This window comes from Schistocerca serialis, chromosome 7 (genome assembly GCF_023864345.2).
Source record: "Schistocerca serialis cubense isolate TAMUIC-IGC-003099 chromosome 7, iqSchSeri2.2, whole genome shotgun sequence".
Lineage (NCBI taxonomy): Eukaryota > Metazoa > Arthropoda > Insecta > Orthoptera > Acrididae > Schistocerca > Schistocerca serialis.
The window spans coordinates 520,966,180-520,976,618 of NC_064644.1; positions in this window are offsets into that span (position 1 = coordinate 520,966,180).

Below are 10,439 nucleotides of genomic sequence, written 5' to 3' on the forward strand. Positions count from 1 at the left end.
GCATTGTATATGAGTTGGGTCCATAGATGTAAATTTGCTGGTGTTGTTGACAAATGTGAAATGATTGTGTTGTGACCAGATGAAACTACTTTTGTCTGGCTATACCTGTGGGTTCTTTGATTGCCATGGGAGAAGGCTTATCAAACTAGAACACACGAGGTATTGGTTCACTGTATTACATAAGACAACAAAAGAGTTACTTAACTTTGCACAGCTCCTTGCCACAGGATTGCTTGATAATGTACAACTTTCATTGACTATGAAAGCACCAGTTGATTCACAGATTAACAAACATTTCTCTTGCCGTACAAAATACAACATTTACAAAATTACTTTTCATCAGAAACTTTAGCTATCACTCTCCTACACAATGATGCTGTGTACTGTAGCTGAGATCTCAAACTGGGCTGAGTGCTTCTATGCTGGGGTCTATATTGACCTCTGGTGTGAAGACACTGTTGTGTTGGTAGGGGAGGCATGATCTTCAGGAGCAACTCTTATTCACTGTTGTGGATGGTAGCTAGCACTCACTAGTGTCTGTCGTACTGATTTGCGTTGCCAGCTTTGGTGTGGCACCACGTTCTCTGGATGGTACCACAGATGTACTCAGATATGATGAAAACATGAATTATTTTTCTCGAAAGACCCTGTGTGTGTGTGTGTGTGTGTGTGTGTGTGTGTGTGTGTGTGTGTGTGTGTGTGTGTCTGTGTGTGTGTGTGTGTGTGTGTCTGTCACACGCAAATCTTGATTCCATGTTTCTGAAATGTTCAATCAATGGCAAGTGGCATGCTCAAAGGTGTAAAAAGATCATTGAGTTTGGAAAACCTATTTCTCAGGTATCAGTTGATGGGCCAAATATGATTTTAAAATTTTTGAATAACTTACAAGGACCTAAAAGAATCGCTCGATGGTCGACAGCCGATACAAATTGGTACACACATCTTGCACATATTGCGAGATGTTTTCAAAACAGTTATATCTGAAACTAAATGTCTAATTGTGGCATATTTGAGAGTGCTTCAGTATTTATTTCATGATTTGCCTGCACGGTAGTCACTGTAGACAGATAACCTGATCTTCATCCTTTCCTGTGTTGTTTTGTGGAAAAATGATGGGAAAAACTTACATTACTGAGACAAAGACATCGAAAATCATTCCTCAGTTATCAAGTTTCAGAATTATTTCAGAAACTGCCAATGACAAATTGCTAATTCCAAAACCAACATTCTTCAATTTAACAGCACATTTGGTGAAACCATTTTTACTTGATTTTCAGAGCAATGTGTCAATGGCTCCATTTCTATATGAAGAGCTATGTAATTTTATGAACATTTTGATGTAGCGAGTTGTGAAAGTAGAAGTCTTAAAAAGCATAACCTCATCGTTAATGAAAATTGACTGAAAGGATGTAAAGAATCAGATTACTGCAAGGCAGTTCAATCTGGATGTTGCTACAGGAAGTGCATTAAAAAAAAAAAAAAGAAAAAACAGTAGTGTATCTGAAGAAGAAATACTATTGCTAAAGGAAAGCTTGTGAACATCCATTATTGACATCCTACAGAAGTTGTGAGGAAAGTCACTCATCAAATACAACTTAAAGCATGTTAGTTCAAGCTTGAATCTAGACTTCACATTAAACTGCAAATTCACACAAAGAAGATTAACAGTATGTCCTGAAATTTCGGTACTGAACGGAAGGCAGACTGTGTCAGACTTGAATTTCTGAAGATTTGCAGGAAGAAAAAATTGAAGACAAGGTCAAATTTTACATGAGAAGTGAAAATCATCTTAAATGAATTCTGGATTGATACAATCAAATTATCTTCAAAGTCATGCCTAAATTTCTGAGATTTTTTGCAATTTATTTTAATAATGTCACATGGAAATGTTTCTGTTGAGTGAGGCTTTTTTGTAAATTGCAAAATTATAGTTGAAAATCAAATAAAAAAAGCATTATTGCTCAAAGATACAAATATGACCCAAATATGATACATTTGCAACATCTGCAAAAGTCTTATATGCTGTTTTCACTATGTATGTTCTGTATATTAAAAGACCTGAAAAATGAGAAGGAAGGTGAAAGAGAAAAGGAGCAAAAATAATAAACGAATGAAAACATCGATGTAAGGTGCTGCAGTCATGGACTGTGCGGCTGGTCCTGGCGGAGGTTCGCGTCCTCCCTCGGGCATGGGTGTGTGTGTGTGTGTTTGTCCTTGGGATAATTTAGGTTAAATAGTGTGTAAGCTTAGAGACTGATGACCTTAGCAGTTAAGTCCCATAAGATTTCACACGCATTTGAACATTTTGAATGAAAACAAACTGAAATCAAGGCAATATAAAGAAATTAAGACAAATTTCTAGACTTTGTTTCCTTTAAGCAATAAGTAATAATTGATATTAATATTATAAATGTGAAAGAAACACTCTTATGTTCCCAAGACTAAAGCCACGGAACCAATTGCAGTCAAATTTGGTGTGGAGATAGCTTGCACACTGAGCAAGAACATTGGCTACTTCAGAAAAAAAAAACCCTAAGAAGATGAAGCAGGTAGTGGAACTTTTTTTTGTACACTCCAGTGAACATAAAACATTATTAAATTTGTTACATAGTTAACACAGGTAATGTATAGCTACTTCAGTTGCACAATGCAGTGATGCTGCACAGCTGCTTCATTGTGAGTTGGGTTATTTGGGAAGGGGAGAGGGGGGATGCACAGTACAAGCTATGTTTACTTTAACAGGCAGGCACGTGAGAGCAGCTGATGTTATTGTGCGTACTGTATCTTATTTACCATCACTCATCATAACAAAACTACCAATATGTAAACACAGACATGGGTAACAGCTGGTATTTTATAAACTTTGTAAATCATATCTGACAATATTATGAAACTCACTGTATAGCAGAGATGCTAATTTGCAGATAGGCACAACAAAAACACTGTCAAACAAAGCTTTCAGTCAAACAGGCATTCATCAGAATCGCACAATGTACACACACACACACACACACACACACACACACACACACACACACACACACACACACACACACACACACACGCATGACAACAGTCTTTGGCTGCTAATGCCAGACTGCAAGCAGCAGCTTATGATGGGAGAAAAACCAACTGGTCAGTGGGGGTGAGGAGGAGGCTGGGGCGGGGGTGATAAAATGCTACTTGTGGGAGCATACAGAGACATGGTGAGGAAAGGGAAGTGCAGCTGGTGCAGTCAGGTGGCGGAATAGCACAGTGGGAGGGGCGGGGAGGATAGTGGGTAGGATACTCATCATTTCAGGGCACGATGAGAGGTAGTCAAAACCCATGGCAGAGAATGTGATTTAGATGCTCCAGTCCTGGGTGGACTGAGTCACAAGGGGAATGCTCCTCTACGGCCGGACAGTGTAACATCGGGAGGCAGTGTGTGACTGGAGAGATGAGACACAGAAGATCTGGTTTTTCTTCTTCTCTCTCTTTTTTTTTTTTTTCCCCCCCAAACAAGGTTGGGAGAGTAATTACAACATGTGAAGGCCTCAGTGAGACCCTGGTTACATTTCAAGAGGGACTGCTCATTGGTACACATGTGATGGCCATGGGTGGATAGGCTGTACAGAAGGGACTTTTTGGTATGTAACATGTGGTAGCTGTTGAAGTTCGGCTATTGCTGGTGGATGGTAGGTTTGATGTGGACGGAAGTACTGATATCGCCACTTATGAGGTGGGGTTCAACATCAAAAAAGGTGGTTTGTTGGGTTAAGGAGAATCAGGTGATGCAATTGGGAAAATATGTTCAGATTTTGGGGGAATGTGGAAAGTGTGTTCTCACCCTCGATCCAATCACAGAGATGTCACCACTGAATCTGAATCAGGTGAAGGGTTTGGGATTCTACGTAGTTAGAAAGGATTCCTCTAGATGGCTGATCTGCAACTCAGCATCTCTGCTATATGATGGGTAGCAACTATCATTATTCCATCCTGGATTTTCCATTGTAATTCATATATATGCAATGTACATTTTTGAAAAAAATAAGTTTTAGTATAAAATTTAACAAAAAAAGTAACCTGAAAAAAGACTTGAAAACCCTGGAGAAGACCTTTAATTTGAAAATTACTAATTGCCAGACACTGGAATTATTCACACTGAACATCAATGGAACAAAACTTTACTGAAGGCTACATCACAGTCACATGTTGGTGTGTTCACATTAGACCAAACATGAACAAATTTTGCTTAGCCCAGTACCAAATGGTGAATGTGAAGTTATGAGATACCATATGTCATACAGTATACAGAATATGATGATATAATTAAATAACTAACAATGATAAAGTTTATTAATTGCCAAAGCTAAATTTATAAGAATTATTCACAAAAATATTTTACTATACAAACTGCTGGGAATGAAACAATAGGATCAGAGTCATCCAATTGCTTTAAAACATTGACATATATTTGCCTGAGAAAGTATATATGTACAAACACATCAAAGAATATTTATCTGTTGTGTCTCTGTTTCTAAGTATCAAATAATGTCACAAACAAATGTATTTTATTCTCCAATACAGCTGTTAAAAAATGCTACTGAATGAAATGTCATTCATCAGTTTCTACTCCTTTTGGTGCACAGTGTGTAGGCTTTTCCTTGTCAAGGTATTGTTAAACGTAAACCAGTGTTCGCTTTCCAACGATGGGAACTCCAGGATAGAATAACAGTAATGTGGAAAGGATAGTTGCTACTCACCACGAAGTGGAGATGCTGAGTCACAGAAAGGCACAACAACAAAATTGTCATGAAGTTAGCTTTTGGTCAATAAGGCCTTTGTCGAAAATAGACAACATACATGCATGCACACATTTACGCAAATGCAACTCCTACATACATGACCACAGTCTCTGGCAGGTGGAGCCTGTAGTATGGAAAGGGCTGTGAGCCATGTGGCAAGGGGTTGGTTGCGTGAATCAAGTAGTAACTGACAAGGATTTTGCATAGGTTGTGTTGACAGTGGAATACAGCTGTTGGAGGTGTGAGAAGAATATTTGTCATTTCACGGCATGGTGATAGTACCCTGGCAGAGAATGGGTTTCGGTTGCTTCAGTCCTTTGTGGTACTGAGACACAAGAGGAGTGCTCATTTGTGGCTGAAAACGGGGTACCCGTGGTAAGTAGGTGACTGGTGAGATTTGTTTCTGGACAAGGCTGGGAGGATAATTTAGGACTGTGAATGACTCATTGAGACCTTGTTCTTTTTTTACTTCATTCTTCAATTACATCAAAACCATATTTATCTGTAAATAGCTAAATTTTTAGCCATTTATTTCTGTGCATCATGCTCTCAGGTTCTTTTTCTTTAACAAACTTTTGACTGAATAAGGGCATTCGCAAAACAAACTATGGCAACGCAGGGCCCCAATCATCTCTGCTTCATATATACTTAATAATACGTCATTAAATTCCTTACTTCATAGTCTGTGATATTTCCCCTAAAAATGTAGTCAGAATAGAGATGGAATGCTCGATTGCATTGTTCCTCAGAATACTAATTATTCTGAGATGGGAAAATAGGGGAGGCTGCAGCAGTAACGAAAATGTTTCGGTTTAGTTTTCAGTTAAGATAAGATTTGAACAGACTCCAACTGTAGCTGATTCTATGTGGCTTATCATCAGTTTGCACAGAGACTGCTGTAGGAGAGCGATAAGTTGGGTGGTGATTGACCGTGTCAAAATGTAGCACAGCATGATGAAATATGTCACAGTGCACAGCAAGAATAGTCGGACTTTGTAAAAAAACAATTTAGACTGCAGGTTTGAAGAGAGAGGATGCCAAAGATGCATACGATAGTGTGTCACCAACACATAACCGAACATATGCTTCCCAGTGGCATTAGGTTGCTGGAACTTGCAACAAACTGGTGATACAGTCAGTTAGTGATATTTAAGGTAATGTTCAATGGATAGTTATGTCATTTTAACTTACTGTCAGTATTATTATTCACATTAACTTAAAGACATAAATATGATGTTCTTACATGCATCTAGTCAGGAGGAGTGGAGGGGAATAGATAGGACTCTAATGAACTCTCTTTGTTTCATATAAAAGAAGAATGAAATTAATCCATAGGAAAAGAAAGCGTGAGCGCGCACACGCACGTACGCGCACAGACACACATACACGCACACAAGCAAGCACGCCTCATGCACACACAACAGCCAACTCCAGCATCTCGGGCCTGTTTGAGATGTGCTTTGCTGTGTGGGCGCACGCGCATTCATGCGCGTGTGCATTTACTCATGAAGGCTGTGGCTGAAAGCTACATGTGTCTTTTAATAATGCTTGTCTTCAACTTGATGTGTTTTCTTTACAGTAAGTAGCAAACTGTCTTTTCCTACATCGTTGATATTCCTACCTGGAGTTCCCATTGTTTGAAAAATTAATTTTTTGAATGGCTATGACAAGAGTTTGAACAACTTGGAGTAGCCATTGAAATTCACTGTAAGGGTGTTTTTTCATTAGACATAGAAAGATTACATATTAGTTACATTATTACAGGTAGAATTAGTTATGGTACTATAATTTTCTATAAGTATTTGTTAATGTTTGGTTATTAAGGTTCCATTTTTCCATTAACATTTCAATTAATTGTGGTACACAGTGTTATTTTCTACTACAGTCAGTTAGTTATATAAAATAGCCATTAGATTTTGGTTTGACGTCCCTCATATGAAGCTTTAGCTAACAGTGAATATGGAAAAAACATGGGTCACTGCTCAGAGATGATATTTGAGAATATTTTGTGATCAGTGACATAGCATAGTTCCTTGCACTTAGCAGCTTAAAATTCGTAATATCAGTTTTTGTGATTATAAATGCTTTACATATTTATCATTTTGTGCCTTTATCAAACATACATTGCGGCAGGATGACCACAAGTGTAAAAACCAAAGGAATGGCACAGGTGATGTCTTAAGACTGTGTTAGGATTCATCATGGTGTTCAGCCTTTTGATAGGTCGTCGGCCAGAGCAATATAGTGTAAACATCCATTCAGTTTGCCCAGCCTCCCAAAATTGGCTCAGTCAGTTTAACAGCGTATGTGCATGAAACATTTGTACCTCATAATCACTAATGCTGAGTGCGTGACCCCATACAGGACACACTAAAAGTGTGTCAGTGTTGGTACGTAAATAATATTTTACATAGATAGAAAAAAGATACACATGTACGTATACATGTATTATATCAAATGAATCCCTGTTTAGTGTGAGGAATATTTCAATTTTATACTGTTGGATCACAAGTTCATTGTTTTGTCTTGGCTCAGTATCGTCTCCATTCCAGTATTGTCTCCATTCACTCAAGATTAGTTATTTTGTAAATGCCTTAGCATGCACAGCGAGTGGCTAAGTCCATCTCCAGGTAAGTATGAAATCAGGGCAAAGCATACACCAACATTTTAGTTCTGTCATCCGTAATAACAAACTCCCACACTGTGTTGTATTTAGTAACATAGTGATCTTTTGAGGTTGTATTTCATTATAACACAAGTCGCATTTCATTATAACACAAAGTATCATTACATTATTTATAGACCATGCTCCTGCACACAAATTCCAAGTTTTTTATTTTAGTGTAACTAGGAAGTGTGTTCCCAAAATAAATATCGACATATACCTCCTTATAGGATCCTTGCCTCTTGACTTCTAAGTAGTAGATATATTTACATTTATTTATTAGCTTCCTATATGCAATTCTGTCCTGAATCATCAGATATTGTTTTGGGAAGGCGTGCAAAGTGTCAAACCAAATCAAAATTCGAAGAAAAGGAAAAGATGTAGAGACTCAAAAGTGGAGCAGAATATATACAAATATCTTGTAAAAACTCAAGATACAATACTCATTCAAAGCCTGCTCACTCTCGTATCCTAATATGTACGTAGCTTTGATATGAGTGACACTAGAAATATTTTGCGTATATAATCTGTGTAGTTAGAGCCTCTCCTTTTTTAGTCTAATACAGTAATTTCATTAAGTGATAATCTTCACAACTAATATTTACATTTGTGTACATGAATTGTCAACTATCCAAATGGTTAAGGAAGCAGTGTGATAAGTAGGTTAATAGTCAGAAAAGAACTATGTACACCCAAACTTCTGTTTGTAGGATGCTGCCTCTTGTGAGTGCCTAAATATTAGTCTCATTAACTTGTCCCTTTCCTTAACATTACTAAGGCATATCTCTCTTCTGTTTGAGTCATGGTTCCAGCAGACGTTATGGGTTAACTAGCTACCAATCCCCTTCAATAAGTACATTTAAACATAAATACAAAAACAAGATCAACTACTTGTGGAAATAAAATCCTGATGGGAATGTAATCCCTTTATTTTATCATTTATGATAAGCAGAGGATAACTTCCATTTTGGGGTATTCTTACAATCCTATATAGACCAGTATATAAAATTTGTCACAGTTTTTTTGGGCAAAAGTGATTATTAAGGGTGTGTAGAAACCAAGCAATACACAAAACCAATCCTAAGTAACACAAATAGGGCTTTATTCATAAACCTCTGAACAATAACGAAAATAAGACTCTTGTGACTACATGTAATGAGAGAAAAGAATCATACTGAAGGTGCAACATTAGCAAGACACAAACAACTCATGTGAGCAGTAGAGACTAAAAGAAAATAGTGAGAATGAGTCAGCACTGCTCCGCATCTACATAGGTGCAAGTCGTGCAGCACTGTGTGAGTGCTTCGTACAGGCAATCTCTAGTGGCCAGACTGCACTGATACGTTTGGCTGATTTCAGTTCACATGCACGGTAACACTACACTTGACACACACACATGTACTAGTAGCAGGAAACTGCACACCTGTCCCTCATCGGAAGAGGGTGCCCAGGACATGAGGGACAAACTGGTAGCTCGACGAGAGAGACATCATTGGATCAGGAGCAATGGCAGCCAGTACCAACAGCAGTGGTGGACCAATGTGTTGCGGTGGCAACAAAGCACAGGGGTGCGGAGATGTGGCAAACCTGAGGGCGATTGGCCCGCACTATGCCTAACGACAGCACTGGGGAGGAGGGTGCCATCACCATCTCTGTGTCGTCACCAGTGGTCCCAGTGTGAAGGAGACGGGGCTGGACCCAGCAGCAATGATGGCAAGGGGCCGGTGGAGGCAGCCCAATCAGAACAACAGGCTGTGGCAATGGACCTGAGGCCAGAGATGTGTTGGTGCCCTGTGCCGGTAAGCTGGAACCCCAGGTCGCCGCACATGGAGGAGGCAACCAGTTGGACAGGGGCACCTCCACATCAAGCGATGAAGGGCTTGAGGCAGGGTGTGGCAGCGTGTGCCATACCAATGAATCGGTAATTTTGGGCATGACCAAAGGTGCAACTGATCAAAGTAGTGCACCACTACTGCCAGCGCCAGCAGTGGCTGGTATCCACTTGCTTTGGCTGGCAACCAAATTGTGGTGCCCACACTGGCGATCACAGCACGAAGCGACCAGACGAACCTGATCGTGGCAGGTGTGGCGCAGGCCACAGAAGGTGGAAGAGTGTGCGTGGCTGCCGAGTATGGAACAACACAGCTAGACTCCACTCCCACATAAGTGTGAAGTGGTAGGTGCTCAGAAAATAGAGAAGAGCATTGTCTGGTGAAGAATCCATAACAGACTTTTTCATTCGAAAATTGAACATACACATTAATTGTTACATATTGCCATTTGATTGAGAGTGGAAAGGTGGAGCCATAACATGACGAATGCTAAGATGGGAACAAAGCAATTGAAAGGCGTGAGAAATTGTCTGTGGTTCATTATTGGAAATGAAGGTACAAGGCAACCCCCTCAATAGAAAAACCTTCAAAAGCAGACAAATTGTGACCTCGGCTGACATTGACACACACACTGGAGAATGTATGGAAACCGGGAAAATGCATTCCCAGGGCTGGCATGGAGCAGTTCAGGGGGACAGAGATGCCGTGCGAGCTTCCTATTGTTGGGCACAGTGCTCACAAGCTGTGACAAAAGAGACAATTTCGCCATCGATCCGTGGCCAAAAAAAATGCGTCTTATCTCAACAGTTTGGTGCATGAAATTGCCCTAGTGGAGAAGGCGTAGAACAATGGCCGTAACGTGGCAGGAATGACTATTCTGAGAGAGGTGTTTTCAATGGACAACAGCAAAACAACATTCAAAGCAGAGAGATGATACCATAGGGGAAAGTAGTTGCATAAGGGATCCAAAGTCCAACTTGGGGTTTATCTGGCCAGCCTGTTGAACAAACCACACCACCCGTTGGAGAACAGGTCAGTGACAACAGCAACTGCTCTGCACAAGCTCGTTAATTGGAAAGCCCTCAACAATGGCCTGCATTTCAGTATCAAGATGAAAGCAAAGCAATTCTTCTCAATCAAAGATGGGATCAGGAC